Raw genomic sequence first — 22893 nt, forward strand, 5'->3', positions numbered from 1 at the left:
ATGCTTCAATTTTGTGGAATAATTTGGATCGTATTGGTATGAGGTCTTCTATGAACGTCTGACAGAATTGTGCACTGAACCCATCTGGACCTGGGCTCGTTTTGGTCGGAAGACTTTTAATGACTTCTTCTATTCTTTAGGAGTTATAGGGTTGTTTAAATGATTTATCTGTTCCTGATTAAACTTTGGTACCTGGTATCTGTCTAGGAAATTGTCCATTTCCTGCAGATTTTCAAGTTTTGTTGAATATAGGCTTTTGTATTAGGATCTGATGATTTTTTGAATTTCCTCTGATTCTGTTGTTATGTCTCCCTTTTCTTTTCTGATTTTGTTAATTTGGACACACTCCCCGTGTCTTCTGGTTAGTCTGGCTAAGGGTTTATCTATCTTTTTGATTTTCTCAAGAACCTGCTTTTGGTTCTGTTGATTCTTTGTATAGTCCTTTTTGTTTCTACTTGGTTGATTTAAGCTCTGAGTTTGATTATTTCCAGCCTCCTTGTCCTCCTTGGTGTATTTGCTTCTTTTTGTTCTAGAGCTTTTAGGTGTGCTGTCAAGCTGCTGATATATGTTTACTCCTGTTTCTTTCTGCAGGCACTCAGAGCTATCAGTTTTCTTCTTGGCACAGCTTTCATTGTGTCCCATAAGTTGGGGAATGTTGTACCTTCATTTTCATTAAATTCTAAGAAGTCTTTACTTTCATTCTTTATTTCTTCCTTGACCAGGTTTTCATTGAGTAGAGCATTGTTCAACTTCCATGTATATGTGGGCATTTTTTCCTTATTGATTTTGAAGACCAGCTTTAGCCCAGGTGGTCTGATAGGACATGTGGAATTATTTCTACCTTTCTTTATCTGTTGAGGCCTGTTTTATGACTGATTATATGGTCAATTTTGGAGAAAATACCATGAGGTGGTGAGAAGAAGGTATATCCTTTCATTTTAGCATAAAATGTTCTTTAAATATCTGTTAAGTCCATTTGGTTCATGACTTCTCTTGTTCTGTCTATGTCTCTGTTTAATTTCTGTTTCCATGATCTGTCCATTGATGAGAGTGGGGTGTTGAAATCTCCTACTATTATTGTGTGAGGTTCAATGTGTGCTTTGAGCTTTAGTAAGGTTTCTTTTATGTATGTAGGTGCCCTTGTATTTGGAGCATAGATATTTAGTATTAAGAGTTCATCTTGGTGGATTTTTCCTTTGATGAATATGAAGTGTCCTTCTTTATCTTTTTTGACAAATTTTGGTTGAAAATCGATTATATTCGATATTAGAATGGCTACTCCAGCTTGCTTCTTCACACCATTTGCTTGGGAAGTTGTTTTCCAGCCTTTTACTCTGAGGTAGTGTCTGTCTTTGTTTCTGAGGTGTGTTTCCTGTAGTTAGCAAAATGCTGGGTCCTCATTTCATATCCAGTTTGTTAATCTGTGTCTTTTTATTGGGAAATTGAGTCCATTGATGTTGACAGATATTAAGGAATAGTGATTATTTCTTCCTATTATATTTGTATTTGGATGTGAGATTATGTTTGTGTGCTTGTCTTCTCTTTGTTTTTTTTTTTTGCCAAACAATTAGTTTCTTGCTCTTTCTAGGGTGTAGCTTGCCTCCTTGTGTTGGGCTTCACCATTTATTATCCTTTGTAGGGTTGGATTTGTAGAAAGATATTGTGTAAATTTGGTTTTGTTGTAGAATATCTTGGTTTCTCTATATGTTAATTGAGGGTTTTGCTGGATACAGTAACCTGGCCTGGCATTTGTGTTCTCTTAAGGTCTGTAAGACTCTGTCCAGGATCCTCTTGCTTTCATAATCTCTGGTGTTAAGTCTGGTGTAATTCTGATACGTCTGCCTTTATATATTACTTGAGCTTTTCCCTTACTGTTTTAAAAACAGACTTTATTTCACTGTAGGACATAGGTGTATATGAAGCGGTATAGATTTTCTAAATTTAAAACTTTTAACAGTCTTTAATGTGATATACCTTAAGACAGATCTCTAAGAGAGATTAATCCTGAAACTCAAAAACAACTAGGCTAGAATTTCGTAATTTACACTAAAGCTTTGATATTAAACACATATGTTGGCATAGTTGATGTTTTGAGGGAGTCAATCCATTTAGAGAATAAATGCAAATTTGTTAACAATGCATAACAGAAATTGTGGACCAAGTTGAATAATTTCTTTTTTTTTTTATTAACTTCAGTATTTCTTATATACATTTCGAGTGTTATTCCCTTTCCCGGTTTCCAGGCTAACATCCCCCTAATCCCTCTCCCTTACCTTCTTTATGTGTGTTCCCCTTCCCATCCTCCCCCCATTGCCGCCCTCCCCCCAACAATCTAGTTCACTGGTGGTTCAGTCTTAGCAGGACCAATGGCTTCCCCTTCGACTGGTGATCTTACTAGAATATTCATTGCTACCTATGAGGTCAGAGTCCAGGGTCAGTCCATGTATATTCCTTAGGTAGTGGCTTAGTCCCTGGAAGCTCTGGTTGCTTGGCATTGTTGTACATATGGGGTCTCGAGGCCCTTCAAGCTCTTCCAGTTCTTTCTCTGATTCCTTCAACGGGGGTCCTATTCTCAGTTCAGTGGTTTGCTGCTGGCATTCGCCTCTGTATTTGCTGTATTCTGGCTGTGTCTCTCAGGAGCGATCTACATCCGGCTCCTGTCGGCCTGCACTTCTTTGCTTCATCTATCTTGTCTAATTGGATGGCTGTATATGTGTGGGCCACATGTGGGGCAGGCTCTGAATGGGTGTTCCTTCTGCCTCTGTTCTAAACTTTGACTCTCTATTCCCTGCCACGGGTATTCTTATTCCCCTTTTAAAGAAGGAGTGAAGCATTCCCATTTTGATCATCCGTCTTGAGTTTCATTTGTTCTAGGCATCTAGGGTAATTCAAGAGTTTGGGCTAATAGCCACTTATCAATGAGTGCATACCATGTGTGTTTTTCTGTGATTGGGTTACCTCACTTAGGATGATATTTTCCAGTTCCAACCATTTGCCTACGAATTTCATAAAGTCATTGTTTTTGATAGCTGAGTAATATTCCATTGTGTAGATGTACCACATTTGCTGTATCCATTCCTCTGTTGAAGGGCATCTGGGTTCTTTCCAGCATCTGGCTATTATAAATAAGGCTGCTATGAACATAGTGAAGCACGTGTCGTTTTTATATGTTGGGGCATCTTGTGAGTATATGCCCAAGAGAGGTATAGCTGGATCCTCAGGCAGTACAATGTCCAATTTTCTGAAGAACCTCCAGACTGATTTCCAGAATGGTTGTATCAGTCTGCAATCATACCAAAAATGGAGGAGTGATCCTCTTTCTCCACATCCTCGCCAGCATCTGCTGTCACCTGAGTTTTTGATCTTAGCCATTCTCACTGGTGTGACTTGAAATCTCAGGGTTCTTTTGATTTGCATTTCCCTTATGACTAAAGATGTTGAATATTTTTTAGGAGTTTCTCAGCCATTCGGCATTCCTCAGCTGTGAATTCTTTGTTTAGCTCTGAACCCCATTTTTAATAGGGTTATTTGTCTCCCTGCGGTCTAAATTCTTGAGTTCTTTGTATACTTTGGATATAAGGCCTCTATCTGTTGTAGGATTGGTAAAGATCTTTTCCCAATCTGTTGGTTGCCGTTTTGTCCTAACCACAGTGTCCTTTGACTTACAGAAGCTTTGCAGTTTTATGAGATCCCATTTGTCGATTCTTGATCTTAGAGCAAAAGCCCTTGGTGTTTTGTTCAGAAAATTTTTTCCAGTGCCCATGTGTTCCAGATGCTTCCCTAGTTTTTCTTCTATTAGTTTGAGTGTGTCTGGTTTGATGTGGAGGTCCTTGATCCACTTGGACTTAAGCTTTGTACAGGGTGATAAGCATGGATCGATCTGCATTCTTCTTTTTTTTTTTTTTGAAACTTATTAGGTTATTCTATAATATACAAAGTAGATTGATTGAATACATTTGGGGCCAAATGCAAACAAAAACTCGTTAGCTGTAAGCTTTTATTTATTTATTTATTTATTTATTTATTTATTTATTTATTTTATTTGAGATAAATTTATTAAAAATGCCTTTGTAGTCATCCACCTGTTTTTTTTTAATTTTTTTAATCATTTTTTTTATTAACCTGAGTATTTCTTATATACATTTCGAGTGTTATTCCCTTTCCCGGTTTCCGGGCAAACATCCCCCTCCCCCCTCCCCTTCCTTATGGGTGTTCCCCTCCCAACCCTCCCCCCATTGCCGCCCTCCCCCCATAGACTAGTTCACTGGGGGTTCAGTCTTAGCAGGACCCAGGGCTTCCCCTTCAACTGGTGCTCTTACTAGGATATTCATTGCTACCTATGGGGTCAGAGTCCAGGGTCAGTCCATGTATAGTCTTTAGGTAGTGGCTTAGTCCCTGGAAGCTCTGGTTGCTTGGCATTGCTGTACTTTTGGGGTCTCGAGCCCCTTCAAGCTCTTCCAGTTCTTTCTCTGATTCCTTCAACAGGGGTCCTATTCTCAGTTCAGTGGTTTGCTGCTGGCATTCGCCTCTGTATTTGCTGTATTCTGGCTGTGTCTCTCAGGAGCGATCTACATCTGGCTCCTGTCGGTCTGCACTTCTTTGCTTCATCCATCTTGTCTAATTGGGTGGCTGTATATGTATGGGCCACATGTGGGGCAGGCTCTGAATGGGTGTTCCTTCAGTCTCTGTTTTAATCTTTGCCTCTCTCTTACCTGCCAAGGGTATTCTTTTTCCTCATTTAAAGAAGGAGTGAAGCATTCACATTTTGATCATCCGTCTTGAGTTTCGTTTGTTCTAGGGATCTAGGGTAATTCAAGCATTTGGGCTAATAGCCACTTATCAATGAGTGCATACCATGTATGTCTTTCTGTGATTGGGTTAGCTCACTCAGGATGATATTTTCCAGTTCCAACCATTTGCCTACGAATTTCATAAACTCGTTGTTTTTGATAGCTGAGTAATATTCCATTGTGTAGATGTACCACATTTTCTGTATCCATTCCTCTGTTGAAGGGCATCTGGGTTCTTTGCAGTTTCTGGCTATTATAAATAAGGCTGCGATGAACATAGTGGAGCACGTGTCTCTTTTATATGTTGAGGCATCTTTTGGGTATATGCCCAAGAGAGGTATAGCTGGATCCTCAGGCAGTTCAATGTCCAATTTTCTGAGGAACCTCCAGACTGATTTCCAGAATGGTTTTACCACTCTGCAATCCCACCAACAATGGAGGAGTGTTCCTCTTTCTCCACATCCTCGCCAGCATCTGCTGTCACCTGAGTTTTTGATCTTAGCCAATCGCACTGGTGTGAGGTGAAATCTCAGGGTTGTTTTGATTTGCATTTCCCTTATGACTAAAGATGTTGAACATTTATTTAGGTGTTTCTCAGCCATTCGGCATTCCTCAGCTGTGAATTCTTTGTTTAGCTCTGAACCCCATTTTTTAATAGGGTTATTTGTTTCCCTGCGGTCTAACTTCTTGAGTTCTTTGTATATTTTGGATATAAGGCCTCTATCTGTTGTAGGATTGGTAAAGATCTTTTCCCAATCTGTTGGTTGCCGTTTTGTCCTAACCACCGTGTCCTTTGCCTTACAGAAGCTTTGCAGTTTTATGAGATACCATTTGTCGATTCTTGATCTTAGAGCATAAGCCATTGGTGTTTTGTTCAGGAAATTTTTTCCAGTGCCCATGTGTTCCAGATGCTTCCCTAGTTTTTCTTCTATTAGTTTGAGTGTGTCTGGTTTGATGTGGAGGTCCTTGATCCACTTGGACTTAAGCTTTGTACAGGGTTATAAGCATGGATCGATCTGCATTCTTCTACATGTTGCCCTCCAGCTAAACCAGCACCATTTGCTGAAAATGCTATCTTTTATTCCATTTGATGGTTTTGGCTCCTTTGTCAAAAATCAAGTGCCCATAGGTGTGTGGGTTCATTTCTGAGTCTTCAATTCTGTTCCATTGGTCTATCTGTCTGTCTCTGTACCAATACCACTCAGTTTTTATCACTATTGCTCTGTAATACTGCTTGAGTTCAGGGATAGTGATTCCCCCTGAAGTCCTTTTATTGTTGAGGATAGTTTTAGCTATCCTGGGTTTTTTCTTATTCCAGATGAATTTGAAAATTGTTCTGTCTAGCTCTTTGAAGAACTGGATTGGTATTTTGATGGGGATTGCATTGAATCTGTAGATCGCTTTTGGTAAAATGGCCATTTTTACTATATTAATCCTGCCAATCCATGAGCAAGGGAGATCTTTCCATCTTCTGAGATCTTCTTCAATTTCTTTCTTCAGAGTCTTGAATTCTTATTCTATAGATCTTTTACTTGCTTGGTTAAAGTCACACTGAGGTACTTTATATTATTTGGGTCTATTATGAAGAGTGTTGTTTCCCTAATTTCTTTCTCTGCTTGATTCTCTTTTGTGTAGAGGAAGGCTACTGATTTATTTGAGTTAATTTTATACCCAGCCACTTTGCTGAAGTTGTTTATCAGCTTTAGTAGTTCTCTGGGGGAACTTTTGGGATAACTTAAATATACTATTATATCATCTGCAAATAGTGATATTTTGGCTTCTTCTTTTCCGATCTGTATCCCCTTGACCTCCTTTTGTTGTCTGATTGCTCTGGCTAGAACTTTGAGAACTATATTGAATAAGTAGGGAGAGAGTGGGCAGCCTTGTCTAGTCCCTGATTTTAGTGGGATTGTTTCAAGTCTCTCTCCATTTAGTTTAATGTTAGCAACTGGTTTGCTGTATATGGCTTTTACTATGTTTAGGTATGGGCCTTGAATTCCTATTCTTTCCAGGACTTTTATCATGAAGGGGTGTTGAATTTTGTCAAATGCTTTCTCAGCATCTAATGAAATGATCATGTGGTTTTGTTCTTTCAGTTTGTTTATATAATGGATCACGTTGATAGTTTTCCGTATATTAAACCATCCCTGCATGCCTGGTATGAAGCCTACTTGATCATTGTGGATGATTGTTTTGATGTGGTCTTGGATTCGGTTGCCAGAATTTTATTGAGTATTTTTGCGTCGATATTCATAAGGGAAATTGGTCTGAAGTTCTCTTTCTTTGTTGAATCTTTGTGTGGTTTAGGTATAGGAGTAATTGTGGCTTCATAGAAGGAATTCGGTATTGCTCCATCTGTTTCAATTTTGTGGAATAGTTTGGATAATATTGGTATGAGGTCTTCTATGAAGGTCTGATAGAATTCTGCACTAAACCCGTCTGGACCTGGGCTCTTTTTGGTTGGGAGAGCTTTAATAACTGCTTCTATTTTCTTAGGAGTTATGGTGTTGTTTAACTGGTTAATTTGTTCCTGATTTAACTTCAGTACCTGGTATCTGTCTAGGAAATTGTCCATTTCCTGCAGATTTTCAAGTTTTGTTGAATACAGGCTTTTATAGTAAGATCTGATGATTTTTTGAATTTCGTCTGAATCTGTAGTTATGTCTCCATTTTCATTTCTGATTTTGTTAATTTGGACGCACTCTCTGTGTCCTCTAATTAGTCTGGCTAAGGGTTTTTCTATCTTGTTGATTTTCTCAAAGAACCAACTTTTGGTTCTGTTGATTCTTTCTATGGTCCTTTTTGTTTCTACTTGGTTGATTTCAGCTCTGAGTTTGATTATTTCCTGCCTTCTACTCCTCCTGGGTGTATTTGCTTCTTTTTGTTCTAGAGATTTTAGGTGTGCTGTCAAGCTGCTGACATATGCTCTTTCCTGTTTCTTTCTGCAGGCACTCAGCGCTATGAGTTTTCCTCTTAGCACAGCTTTCATTGTGTTCCATAAGTTTGGGTATGTTGTAGCTTCATTTTCATTAAATTCTAAAAAGTCTTTAATTTCTTTCTTTATTTCTTCCTTGACCAGGTTATCATTGAGTAGAGCATTGTTCAGTTTCCACGTATATGTGGGCATTCTTTCCTTATTGTTAGTGAAGACCAGTTTTAGGCCGTGGTGGTCTGATAGTACGCATGGGATCATTTCTATCTTTCTGTACTTGTTGAGGCCCGTTTTTTGACCAATTATATGGTCAATTTTGGAGAAAGTACCATGAGGAGCTGAGAAGAAAGTATATCCTTTTGCTTTAGGATAGAATGTTCTATAAATATCTGTTAAGTCCATTTGGCTCATGACTTCTCTTAGTCTGTCTACGTCTCTGTTTAATTTCTGTTTCCATGATCTGTCCATTGATGAGAATGGGGTGTTGAAATCTCCTACTATTATTGTGTGAGGTGCAATGTGTGTTTTGAGCTTTAGTAAGGTTTCTTTTACGTATGTAGGTGACCTGTATTTGGGGCATAGATATTTAGGATTGAGAGTTCATCTTGGTGGATTTTTCCTTTGATGAATATGAAGTGTCCTTCCTTATCTTTTTTGATGACTTTTAGTTGAAAATTGATTTTATTTGATATTAGAATGGCTACTCCAGCTTGCTTCTTCCAACCATTTGCTTGGAAATTTGTTTTTCAGTCTTTCACTCTGAGGTAGTGTCTGTCTTTGTCTCTGAGGTGTGTTTCCTGTAGGCAGCAGAATGCAGGGTCCTTTACTGCTTTTAATGTTCTTTCTTTATTTTGTGCATTTTGTGTTTTGACCTTTATGTGATGGGAGGAGTTTCTTTTCTGGTCCAATCTATTTGGAGTTCTGTAGGTTTCAGGTATGTTTATGGGCATCTCTTTCTTTAGGTTAGGGAAGTTTTCTTCCATGATTTTGTTGAAGATATTTACTGGTCCTTTGAGCTGGGAGTCTTCACTCTCTTCTATACCTATTATCCTTAGGTTTGAACTTCTCATTGTGTCCTGGATTTCCTGTATGTTTTGGGCCAGTTGCCTTTTCTGTTTTACATTATCTTTAACAGTTCTGTGTATGATTTCTATGGAATCTTCTGCTCCTGACATTCTGTCTTATATCTCTTGTATTCCTTTGGAGATGCTTGTATCTATGGCTCCTTGTCTCTTCTTTTGGTTTTCTATATTCAGGATTGTCTCCCTTTGTGCTTTCTGTATGTCTTCTATTTCCATTTTTAATTCTTTTGCCTGTTTGATTGTGTTTTCCTGGAATTCTTTCAGAGGTTTTTGTGATTTTTCTCTATAGGCTTCTGCTTGTTTATTTATGTTTTCCTGCATTTCTCTAAGGGAGTTCTTTATGTCTTTCTTGAAGTCCTCCATCATCATGATCAAATGTGATTTAAAATCTAGATCTTACTTTTCTGGTATGTTTGGATATTCAGTGTTTGCTTGGTGGGAGAATTGGGCCTGATGATGCCATGTAGTCTTGGTTTCTCTTGCTTCGGTTCCTGAGCTTGCCTCTCACCATCAGCTTGTCTCTGGTGTTACCTTTTTCTGCTATTTCTGACAGTAGCTCGACCATCCTTTAGGCCTGTGTGTCAGGAGTGCTGTAGACCTGGTTTCCTGTTTTCTTTCAGCCAGTTATGGGAACAGAGTGTTCTGCTTTCAGGCTTGTAGTCTTTCCTGTCTACTGGTCTTCAGGATTTCCTGTGGTTGAGTTTCCTGAGTCCACCAGGCAGGTCACTTGGAGCAGAAAATTTGGTCTTACCTCTGGTCTCTGGCTTGAAGTCGCTCCTCGGGGCCTGCATTTCAGCTCTCAGTGAGGGCAGCAACCAGAAGGACCTGCCCTGCCTTCTCTTGGGTCCCTGTGCCCAGGGGGCCCAGATGACTCTAGGCATTTTCCTCTAGAGTCAGAAATGTGGGCAGAGTGTAGTCTCCTCTGGCTTCCCAGGAGTGTTTGCCCCTCTGAAGGTCTAGCTCTCCCTCCCCCTGGATTTGGGTGCAGGGAGCTGTTTGACCAGGTCCCTTCAGATCTGGATGCAGTCTGGACCGCAGGGGACCTGCAGCTTGAGTGCCCCTAACTTCTTGTTCCCAGAGACCCTATACAGTTTCCTCTTTGGCCAGGGACGTGGGCAATGGTGGGCAGTACTGGAGGTCTCTCCTGCCCTGCAGTCTCATGAGTGCCCATCTGTCTGAGAGATGAGCTTGCTCTCCCACAGGTTTTGGAAGCAGGGAGTTGGGGGCTGGGATCAGCGAGGTTCAGTCTCCAGCTAGATACTCGAAGTGTCCAGTCCCAGAGGAATTTTGCCTTTGTGTGTCCTAAGTCCAACAGGCAGGTCACTTGGTGCAGAAAAGTTAGTTTTACCTCTGGTCTCGGGCCTGAAGTCGCTTCTCGCTGTGGGTTTCAGCTCTCTGTGAGTGGAGCAATCAGAAGGGCCTGCCCCGCCTTTTTCCTCGTGTTGTAGTTTTTAATCTGTCAAAACCAATTTATTTATTTATTTATTTATTTATTTATTTATTTATTTATCTGAATACACTGTCATTGTCATCAAACACACTAGTTGAGGTCATTTCATCCCATTACAGATGGTTGTGAACCACCACATGGTTGCTGGAAATTGAACTTAGGACCTTTGGAAGAGTAGCCAGTGCTCTTAACCAGCGGGTCATCTCTCTAGGCCATAGACTCATGTCTTCTGTGTGCTTTCATATTTTTGAGGAACAATGAGCTGGCATGGCAATGATTGCCATAATTCCACACTTGGTGAAAAGGTGAGAGAAGACTAGTTCAGGCTAGTGAGAGCTACATGAGTCTCTGCCTTAAAATAAAAATACAAGCCCAAAATGAGAAACTTGTGAGCCTAGTCTCTGTGCTTTATAGTCACATAAAGCAACTGTATCACATTTCTAAAACAGCTTTCTTAGAAATAATTGACTCTCTGCCTTCAAGTCATAATGATGATGTCAAATTTATCCAATGCATAAACCATGGGGGAGTTGTCCCAGTTTGAAGACCCAGAGCAAAGTGGTGATTTTGAACTTATTACAGGGTTAGGACCTTTTATAACTGACTGTAAACCAAAGCTCCTTAAAAATATCCAGAGTCACGGCTGATTTCACCTTTCATGTCTTAAGCACAGAGCTCAATATGTGGCTCATGCTTTTAGAAGCTCCATCTGTGCCCCGGCTTGATTTGATCTCATCTGAGAGTGACTAAGTGATCTGTGTTCAGTATCAGTAATTATAGATGTGAGCAGACATTCCCTTCAGCAGTTGACTCCTCAGCAAATAGCAGTTACTAAGAGGCAGGGCCACCTACTGTGGTGAGCCAAGATCAAGCAAAAGGCCTATACTGGGTCAAATACTACTTTTTCCTCCAAGAGAAGGATTTCTTGAATTATTTCTAACTTTACTTATTCTTATGTATAAAGCTGTTGCTAATGAACTAGACTGAATGCTCTTTCTGGCTCTGGCCAATAAAGATAGAGATAAATAAAGGTAAGAAATATCTATGAGTACGATGAGATAGATGTAGCTTTGGTGGGCCACCTTCACTGAAAATTATTATCAGAAGAGGATAAACTAATATTCCAAAATTGATTATGCAGGAACGTAATAATTTACAAGAACCTTTATTTAAAGGTTGCCCCCTATGTTACATTATATTTACACCGTTTTAGAAATTGTGGTGTTGACATATAAATAAAAGTTGAATCATTCAAAGTACTGCTTGTATCTACATACATACATAGGTCATTAGCTAATATGTAGAATTTTTAGTTTTAATTAAAGATAAATCAAGAAGTTATCTGTTTGTAGTCTAGTAAATGCAAGAGGTTGTTCATAAGTTTAAAGCCTACTTAGGCTGCATAGTGCATTTTAAAATACTCTGGGCTACATAACAAGGCTCCAATCTCAAAACCAGAACTAACATATGGTGCAGCAACCCTCCTACTGTGTTTGCATCCAAATTAATTGAAATATGTATAAGGAAGAATTATCTGCATTGTCATGTACTATCTACAGCAGTGAAGCAGAGCAATTAATGTGAGCATTCATCAAAATGGTGCATGGATTTTTTTTCCAGGCAAAGTGAAATAGGCACAAGAAGAAAAATGCCATATTCCCTTAACTATACACTAGGTAAAAAATTGTAAAACACTGGATTCCAGATCTAGGAGAGTAGTGGGTTATAAGGAGAGAGGAGTGATGCATTCATGAGTACAGTTGGATGGAAAGAAGAACTGGAAACTTTCCAAAATACCACAGATTAATTATGGTTGCCAACAACTGAGTATTCAAAATACCTAATATAAACATTTCCTAAACAAAGAGGTGATAAGTGCCTTCTTTATTTGGCTGTTGAACGTTGTATATATGTATTAAAGTGTTTATCATGTGGTACCCAGTATGTACAATTACTGTGTCAATTAATATATTTCTAAAAACTATTGCTACTCGTTAGTCCAGGGAAGGGAAGAGGAGGGAGATAATATATTGAGTAGTAAAGTTAGAGACAAATGAAATTAAAAAGTGACTATAAAGTTACTTAAATTATGTTACCAGAATGCTCAGTTTTATATTGGATATGTGACATCAATAACCATAACAACTACTTTTTATGAATCCTTTTATACTCTTCTACTTGTCTATAAAAGTTTTTGTTTCACTTCTTTTCAGAAAAAAATGTATTTATTATGGGATACTGTCAGCCCAAGAATCCAGTAGTACCTTAAATATGTAGGCAGTCATTGGATATTTTGTTTCCATAGCATTTTGGAACTCCTTTGTGTTTGAAGGGAGTATGTTACATTACAGTAAGTCTCAAATATTTTACTATAAAAATATTTTTACACATTTTTCTTCTTTTTCTTTCTATTTTTTTTCTTTTTGAGCTTTAGTAAGGTTTCTTTTATAAATGTGGGTGACCTTGCACTTGGAACACAGATGTTCAGAATTGAAATTTCATCTTGGTAGATTTTTCCTTTGACAAGTATAAAGTGTCTTTTTTGACAACTTTTGATTTTAGGTCAAATCTACCTGACACTAGAATGACTACTCCAGTCTGCGTCCTGGAACCATCCGCTTGGAAAACTTCCCTCCTGCCCTCCACTCCAAGGCAGTTCTATCTTTGTCACTAAGGAGCACTTACTGTATGCAGCATAATACTGGGTCCTGTTTATGTATCCAGTCAGTCAGTCTATGTCTTTTTATTGGGGAACTGAGTCCATTGACGTTAAGAGATATTAAGGAATAGTGATCGTTGCTTTCCATTATCCTTGTTGCTAGAGGTGGAACCAAGCTTGTGTGGCCAGCCTCCCCTGGGCCTGTTGAAAGGAGATCAGTCTCCTCCCTTCTCTAGGTGCAGTTTCCCTCCCTATGTTGGAGTTTTTGATCTATTATCCTTTGTAGGGATGGATTTATGTGAAGATATTGTGCAAATTTGGTTCTATCATAGAATATCTTGGCCTTTCCATCTATGTCAATTGACAGCCCTGCTTGGTACAGTACCCTGGGTTGGCATTTGTGTTCTCTTAGGGTCTGTATGACATCTGTTTAGGATTTTCTAGCTTTCATAGTCTCCGTTGAGAAGTCTGGTGTGATTCTGATAGGTCTGCCTTTATATGTCACTTGACCTTTTCCCCTTACTGCTTTTAATATTCTTTCTTTGTTTTGTGGACTATTATGTGATAGAGGAATTTCTTTTCTGGTCCAGTCTATTTGGAGTTCTATAGGCTTTTTGTATATTCACGAGCATATCTTTCTTTAGGTTAGGGAAGTTTTCTTCTATAACTTTGCTGAAGATATTTACTGGTCCTTTAAGTTGGGAATCTCTCCTCTCCTCTATTATCCTTAGGTTTGATCTACTCATGGTGTCCTGACCAGTTCCCCCCCTCTCCCATCACCTCTCCCACTGCTTCTATTAGGATGCTCCCACACACACCCAACCACTCCTTCTCTCTTCCCCACCCTGGCATTCCCCTACACTGGGGAAACAAGCCTTCACAGGACCAAGGACTTCTCCTCTCATTGATAACTAACAAGGCCATCTTTTGCTACATATGTGGCTGTACCTATGGATCCCTCCATTTGTACTCTTTAGCTGGTGGTTTAGTCCCTGGGAGCTATGGGGGTGGAGTGGGGTCTGGTTGGTTGATATTGTTGTTATATTTTAAAGGCTGCATAAATATTGAATTCAGTTGAGAATGGCAGACTCTATATGAAGAAACACTTTGGCAAGTCGGCTCACATATTCAAATACTTTATTATTACTTTAGGACTATATTATATGGCTTAGTGTTTAGTACATATTGGTCACTACTTATGATTACTATCACTGAACTCTTGAGGAATAAGAAGTGAATGCCTCCAGGGTCCTAATCTCTTCATTCATTTTCCACACCTTCTCCTAATGACACATGGTTCTTCTGGGACACATGGATTCCTGAAAAACTGTAACTTTTCTCTTCGGAATTATATAAAATTTTACAGTCAAATTTAACACAATTTTGTCACTTAGCTTTGTATTTTGTTGTGTAAGAGGGTGATGTCGATGTGAAAATTGTGAATAAATTTAAATGGACTTTCTGGATATCCATAAAATAATTTTATGTAATTTTGACAATTTCATGCATATATGCAATGTTGATGAACATATTTTCTTCCAGTACGTCTCATACTCCTTTCAAATCCTACAGGTCTCTTTATTTCATGTGGGTGAATGTTGTGCTTGTGTGTATGTATGTGTATTATGTGATGACTGGAATTTTTGCTTGAAAACCAAGGACTTCTGGGAGCAGCATTACCTGTATACTTAGAATAGCTCAAATTAATATAATATCCAAATAACTCAGCTTATGAGGAAGAAGCTTTCAGGATGCCCTTACCCTAAATCTTTAATTTTAGTTGATTCTGTCCCATTCCTATGAAATCTTCCCAGGATTCTTCAGTCACATTATATGATGTGTGCTTACTATGATTTCTCTACTAACTTCTTGTTTTGTCACCTTTGTCATGATCAATTACCATAATTGTCTGCACTCGTACTAGCTATTAGTTTTATAAATGGATTGAAACAATGTACTTAATAATTTTTTAAAGAATGTTGTAGAAAATAATGTAATTACACTGTTTTCTAGGTGTATTCATTTCTTCTTACTTTTTTTTTACATACATACGTACATACATACATACATACTACATACATACATACTTTCAAAGTTAGCATTTTATATAATGCCCAAGGCAACTCTTATAAAGCATATTTAATTTGGGATGGTTTGCAGGTTTAGAAGTTCAGTCCATTATCACTAAGTTGGAAGCATGGCAGTGTCTATGCAGGCATGGTGCTGGGGGAACTGAATTTTACATCTTGTTCCAAAGGCAAACAAGAGAAGACTGGCTCCTACATGGTTAGGAAGAGTGTCTCAATTCCTACCCCACAGTGATAAACTCCCTCCATCAAGACCATACTTACTCCTACAAGGCCATGCCTCTTAATAGTGCCACTCCCTGTGCCAAGCATATTGAACCATCACACATACATACATACATCATACATATGTACATATATGCATACAAACATTTTATATACAAAGACACACTTGTTTGTGTATGTGAGTGCAGGAGAGAGAGAGAGAGAGAGAGAGAGAGAGAGAGAGAGAGAGAGAGAGAGAACATTTCTGTGTGTGTGAATGCCAACGCTCAAGAACTATACAGTTCTGTGACATTCAGAGTCAACCTCATGAGCCAATCCTCACCTCTCACTTTGTTTTAAGTAGCATCTCCTTTGATCTTTTCCCACTGTGTTCCAGCTACCTTGGCCATGACTTTCTAGTTTCCCATTTCACAGTAAAAGCACTTAGTCACAGATTTTTCCCTCTTAGCCTCTGGCTTTTATGTGGTGTTTGATTAGCCAAACTCAAGTCCTCACTTTCTCAAGGCAAATGCTTTTCTTGCAGAACCAAATCCCAGCTACTGTATTAGTTTCTTGTTTATGCTGCATTAAATTACTACAAATTTAACACAGTGATTCTCAACTTGTGGGTCACATATCAGATACCCTATATATCATATATTTACATTACAATTCATGAAATTAGAGGTGTGAACTAGCAATGAAATGATTCTATGGTTGGGGTCAGTATACTATGAGTGACTGTATTAAAGGTTCACAGTGTTAAGGTTGAGGAATGCTGATTTAGAGGCTTGAAACAATGTTGATCTATTCTGCTAGGGCACTTAATGCTATAGTTCTACAACAAGCCTACTTGAAGAAAATTCAAAATATGAGCAAGATTGTTTCTGTTTTCTTCTAAGAGTAAATTCTCCTGTCCCAACTTTTGTGGCATCTACAATTTGCCTACCTTGTCAGGCTCATTGACAACATCTAGGCCTTCAGTACCTCCATTCTTCTCCTACTTTCATCAGATAAATATCCTTATGATTACTCTGACCCCATCTCTGAAATGCTTCATTTGTCAGAACCTTATGCCTGCCACCTCTTATGCGAAGTCCCTGCTCTACCTAACATCCAACAATGAAGCACACTCACCAGCTCCTAAGACTAGAACCTTGAAACCTTTGATGTCTTTAGTCTATTTACCACACTTGATACTCTGTCTCTTTTCGTCATGTATTTTATGTGCTTTACTTTTAGACATTTACCCCCATAATCTGATTCCCTAATTTTTCCATTTCCATTCACATTTAAGTCAATTTAGGGATTCTAATGTTTCTTGGTTAGTGAAATTCTGTCGATTATTTCCCCTAAGTACACCTCAGTTTCTCAGGATTGTTTTTGAGTAAATTTTGTGCTCTGGCTGTTATGTTTTTATGTGTAAGGACAGGTGTTAAAGCGCATTTTGTGGATGTCTAATTAGTAGTTGTACTAATAACAGTGCCATATCAAATAAACTTTTCTTACAGGTTATTGTATTAATGACGTCTTCATTCTGACACTGTAACAGAGTTCTTGGAAAACAGCCTGATGTTTCCCCAAACATGATTTTTTTTAAAACATCATTCTTGAACTTTTATTACTTATTCATTATATTTTGTTGCTGACTATTTTACATTTTCAGGCTTATCATCATCATATCATCATCACCACCACCACCACCACCACCACCATCATTACCACCATTTTTCTATACTTCTGAAAGTGTTCCTCATGTCTCTAAGAACATGTAAATTTCATTCTTTGGATTTGTGTCTTTAGGAACTTCTGAATATCCATGGTTTGGTCAGCTTTACTTAACTTCTACATCCATTTTATCTGTTTATTTTAACCACATTACCTTTTTCTTTTCCTAGCCTCTGTGATTTACAAGGCAGAAAGAGCAGTCTTACCACATTCACATTTAAGAATACAGTTTTTCATGTAGTACTATGTCCAATTTTCTGAGGAACCACTAGTCTGATTTCCAGAGTGCTTGTACCAGCTTGCAATTCCACCAACAATGGAGGAGTGTTCCTCGTTCTCCACATTCTCGCCAGCATCTGTCACTTGAGTTTTTTATCTTAAGCATTCTGACTGGTGTGAGATGATTTGCATTTCACTGATTACTAAGAATGGTGAACATTTCTTTAGGTGCTCCTAGCCATTTGATATTCATCAGTTGAGAATTCTTTCTTCAAAGACTTGAAGTTCTGTCATACAGACATTTCACCTGCTTGGTTAGAGTCACACCAAGTTATTTGATATTATTTGTAGCTTTCATGAAGGGTGGCATTTCCTTAATTTATTTCTCAGCCTGTTTATTCTTTGAGTAGGGGGACGGCATGCCGCACCCAACTTCGACCAGCAAGGAAGACACGACCACAGGAGATCTTCTTCAAGCAGTTTTACTCAGGAACCTTGATACAATCTTCTGACCTCTATCTCTTCTGACTCTCTCATTTCTGACTCTCTCCCTTCTGACTCTCTCTCCCCTGGGAACGCCCTGCACCACACTTAAATAGCTAGCACTGGCCAGTCCTAGCAAGCCACGTGGGTCATGTAGATAGGCTGTCACTATGCGGAAGCTAGCAGGCCAAGCAGACATAGCCAAATAAGGACTTGTTTACTGCAAGGAGCCAAGGAGTGCTCACCATTGGGAGGGTGGAAGGTGGAAACCAGCACTATCTTTGAGGCGCGGCACGTTGCAGCTCTCTACAAAGGCACTGATTTGTTTGAGTGAATTATATACCCAGCCACTTTGCTGAAGTAGTTTATCAGCTATAGGAGTTCTTTGGTGGAATTTTTGCGGTCACTTAAGAATACTATCAGATCATCTGCAAATAGTGTTTTTTGACTTCTTCCTTTCCAATTTGTGTCCCTTTGACCTCCTTTCATTGTCTGATTGCTTTGGCTATGACTTCAAGTACTGTATTGACTAGGTAGGGAGACAGTGGGCAGCCTTGTCTAGTCCCTGATTTTAGTTGGATTGGTTCAAATTTCTCTCCATTCAGTTTAATGTTAGCTACTGATTGGCTGTATATTGCTTTTACTATGTTTATGTATGGGTCTTGAATTTCTGATCTTTCCAAGACTTTTACCATGAAGGGGTGTTGAATTTTGTCCAATGTTTTCTCAACATCTAATGAGATGATCATGTGGGGTTTTTTTCCCTTTGGGTTTGTTTACATAGTGGATTATGTTGATGGATTTCCATATATTGAAACATCCTTACATCCCTGGGATGAAACCTACTTGATCATGGTGAATGATCATTTTGATGTGTTCTTGAATTTGGTTTGCAAGAATTTTATTGAGTATTTTTGCATCGATATTCATGAGGGAAATTGATCTGAAGTTCTCTTTATTTGTTGGATCATTGTGTGGTTTAGGTATAAGCATAATTGTGGCTTCAAAGAACAATTTGGATAGTGGTTCTTTTGCTTATATTTTGTGGAATAGTTTGGATAGTATTGGTATTAAGTCTTCTTTGAAAGTCTGATAGAATTCTGCACTATCTATTCCTGGGCTTTTTTTGGTTGGGAGACATTTAATGACTGCTTTGATTTCTTTCGGGGTTGTAGGACTATTTGGATGGTTTATCCGATCCTGATCTAACTTTGGTACCTTGTATCTGTTTAGAAAATTGTCCATTTCATCAAGGCTTTCCAGTTTTGTTGAGTATAGACTTTTGTAGTAGGATCTGATGATTTTTGAATTTCCTCAGTTTCTGTTGTTATGTCACCCCTTTCATTTCTGATTTTGTTGATTTGGATACACTCTCTGTGCCCTCTGGTGAGTCTGGCTAAGGATTTATCTATCTTGTTGATTTTCTCAAAGAAACAGCTCCTGGTTTTGTTGATTCTTTATACAGTCCTTTTTGTTTCTACTTGGTTGATTTCAGCCCTGAGTTTGTTTATTTATTGCCATCTACTCCTCTTGGGTGTATTTGTTTCTTTTTGTTCTAGAGTTTTTAGGTGTCCTGTCAAGCTGCTAGTGTATGCTCTCTCCAATTTCATTTTGGAACCACTCAGAGCTATCAGTTTTCCTCTTAGCACGGCTTTCATTGTGTCCTATAAGTCTGGGTATGTTGTACCTTCATTTTCATTAAATTCTAAGAAGTCTTTAATTTTTTTTTTATTTCTTCCTAGACCAAGTTGTCATTGAGTAGAGCATTGTTCAGCTTCCATGTGTATATGGGCTTTCTGTTGTTTTTGTTGTTATTGAAGACCAGCCTTAGTCCGTGGGGATCTGATAGGATGCACAGGATTATTTAAATCTCCTTGTATCTATTGAGGCCTGTTTTGTGACCAATTCTATGGGCAATTTTTGATAAGGTACTATGAGGTGCTGAGAAGAAGGTATATTCTTTTGTTTTAGGATGGAATGTTCTATCGGTGTCTGTTAAATCCATTTGGTTCATAACTTCTGTTTCGTTCACTGTGTCTCTGTTTAGTATCTGTTTCCATGATCTGTCCATTGATGAGAGTGTTGTGCTGAAGTCTCCTACTATTATTGTGTGAGGTGCAATGTGTGCTTCGAGCTTTAGTAAAGTTTCTTTTATGGATGTGGGTGCCCTTGCATTTGGAGCATAGGTGGTCAGAATTGAGAATTCATCTTGTTAGAGTTCTTCTTTGATAAATATCACAGTGTCCTTCCTTTTTTGATAACTTTTGGTTGAATGTCAATTTTATTTGATATTAGAATGGCTACTCCAGCTTGTTTCATGGGATCATTTGATTGGAAGTTTTTTTCCAGGCCTTGAGAAAAGATTGAAGGGACTGAAGAGGTTTGTAACACAAAAGGAAGAACAACAGTATCAATCAATCAGATCTCACCAGAGATCCCAGGGACTAAATCCCCAACCAATGAGTACACATGGAGGGACCCATGACTCCAGTCACATCTGTAGCAGAGGCTGGCATTGTCCAATATCAATAGTAGAAAAAGGCCATGGTTCTGCAAAGGCTCATTTCCCCAATGTAGTAGAATGTCAGTGCATTGAGTTGGAAGTGGGTAGGTGGGAGTGGGAGCATCCTCATTTGAAGCAGGGGAAGGTGGAGGGGTTATGGGAAAGGGGGGAAAGGGGTTAACATTTTATATGTAAATACATAAAATATCTAAGAAAAATAAAATTTAAAAAATAAAAGAATACCGTTTTTTGTATTTGTCAAAAAGTTACGTCTCAATGGTCTATACCCCATCAAATGTATTTACTAATTAATTAACAGTAGAATATTGATCCTTGTTTATTTCTTCACTGCTCAATTTCCTGCACATCTTTAACCCGCGGTTTTGTAATTTCAACTTTAAAATATAGCTGAATTGGAATCATGTTTTAAATATAAATCACATGTTCATTTTCTTGTCAAATAAGAGTTAATAATGACTTCTGTCTAGTCTATCTTTAATAGATACACGGAGGCTCAAATTTTCTGTTTCATCTTTTATTATTTACTTAACTTTAGCACAAGCTTGTTTTTCCCCCTAAGGTGGTTTGTGCATGTTTTTTTCCTTCATATCCTCAGCCTGACTCTTTGTGTTTGTATTTGAATGGAGATAGCAGCTGGGGAGTAGAGTAGGAGTCAGTCTGCATTAAGCATAAGCCCAGTCATAAAATATGATTTTTGGTTTACTTACTAATATCTCACAAAAAAATCCATCCTAGTCCATTCCAGAATATGCTGAGGCTATGAATAACACCAATAAGTTGGGTGTGATGCGTGAGTGTCTAGGCACTCATCAGTAAAAAGTTCCTTCTTTTCTCAATTGTTTAATCCTTGATCTCCTTTGATCTGCCTCTATGCTCTCTCATTTGTTATTTTTAACCAGGGGTGTTAGTTTGAAAGTTTCAAGATGTCTCTAATCGCCTTTCTCTCCACAGGCTTTTCATTGATCTCTTAGAGATTTTGTGGAGATGTATAATAGCATTTAAGTTTCTTTGATTGTTAGCTTTATTTTGTTCTTAACAGATTTCCATGGATGTGCAGGCAGCAGGCATTTGATTTTGGACACAGCTATGTTAGACAAATATATTTGTGTGTGTTCAAATTTTAATCCAAAATCATTTGTATTATAGTTAAATATGTGTGTCTCTGAACATTTCTGTAGTGTTATTGGTATATAATTGTGCTGGTTTGTGTGATCTCCATGGCCCAGGTATGCCAAACTCATAGCTGTGTGTGTGTGTGTGTGTGTGTGTGTGTGTGTGTGTGTGTGTGTAAAAGAGAGAGAGAGAGAAAGAGAGAGAGAAGAGAGAGATCTAAATTATATAAAATTAGATATAAATAAGTGAATTTTTTAAAACTAAAGTTCTCCAAAGTGGAAATTTGGCAAGAATTAGATGAATTTATAGATGCATATTACCTACCAAAATTAAACCAAGATAATACAAATAATTTTAACGAGTAATTAGATTGAATCCATAACAAAGTCCTACTGATAGAAACCTAATTGTACATCAAATCACTGTTGAATTCTAGTGGACCTTTAAAGATTTAAGCATCATTCCCTCATCATAAACAGAAAGGGAAAGAACACTATTTAACTCCTTTTGTGCAGCACATATTCATAGATACTAATGTTAAAGAAAAAACAAAAAGTTATAGACTCTGATGTACAAAATAAATACAAAAATTAGTAGTAAAACAAGTTCACAAAGATCTCAAAAAATATCAAAAAGTAGCATTTACCATCATCAACTCAGACTCATTCCAAAGAGGCAAAGTTGGTGCAGTAGGTGGTATTAGAAAATTTAACTCAAGTTATTTTATAAATTATAGATATGTTGTCATTTTAAAGGACAATTTATAAATAATTTTAGTTTCGGACATCGAGGAAACTAAATAGAGAGCTTAAACTCAGTGATTTCTGTCTTTCTTTCCTTTTATTTACACTTCTTTCTTTTTAGGTAAAAGGAAGGGTGTTGAAAGGAAAAATGGGGGCCAAGGGATAGAGTAATATTATATGAAATTAGATAAATTGGGATGGATATTAAATTTGCTCTTAAACAAAGCATTTTATACCCATAACCTTACATAAGCAGAAATCTTTATATTTTGATGAAGCATTGACATTAAATTTTCTTATTCTTTATATGAATATTTATATAAGGTTTAAGGTTTCATTGTTATAAATCTCTGTGTATTGTTACAAAATTTAAAATTAATTTTTTTACTCTTTAGTCATTGTGCCTATACACCTCATTTAAGAATACATGACTTAGACCCAATCCTTTTAATAGCTGCTATTATAAACTATTTAAAGTAATCAAGTACAACAAGTTAATAATCAGCTAGTCAAGCTTTGCTTGACCTAGCCACAGGTGGGGTTGGTAAGGCAAAGGATTCACCTGCTCTTTCTGTCCACGGGCATTGTTGAGGGATGACCCTTATTTGGGAGTCAGACATCCTTCAAAGTTACAATGGCTTTCTGGAAGATCCTTATTCATCTGAAGGAAATAACAAGAGCTTCACTATGCAGTGTGCTGGTGTGTATTTTAGTAGGGTAAATTGTTGATGAATTGAGAATTACAACTAGAAAGTCACAATTCTGACAACTTTATATGTTTATTATTGTGGTTTTTTTTACTGTTAGTTTTCAGCCTTCATTCTGCATTAGAATTTCTTGGCAATATTAAGCACAATAACTGCCTATCTCACAATCCTA

This window comes from Rattus norvegicus, chromosome 18 (assembly GCF_021556685.1).
Source record: "Rattus norvegicus strain SHRSP/BbbUtx chromosome 18, alternate assembly SHRSP_T2T, whole genome shotgun sequence".
In the NCBI taxonomy this organism is placed as follows: Eukaryota; Metazoa; Chordata; class Mammalia; order Rodentia; family Muridae; genus Rattus; species Rattus norvegicus.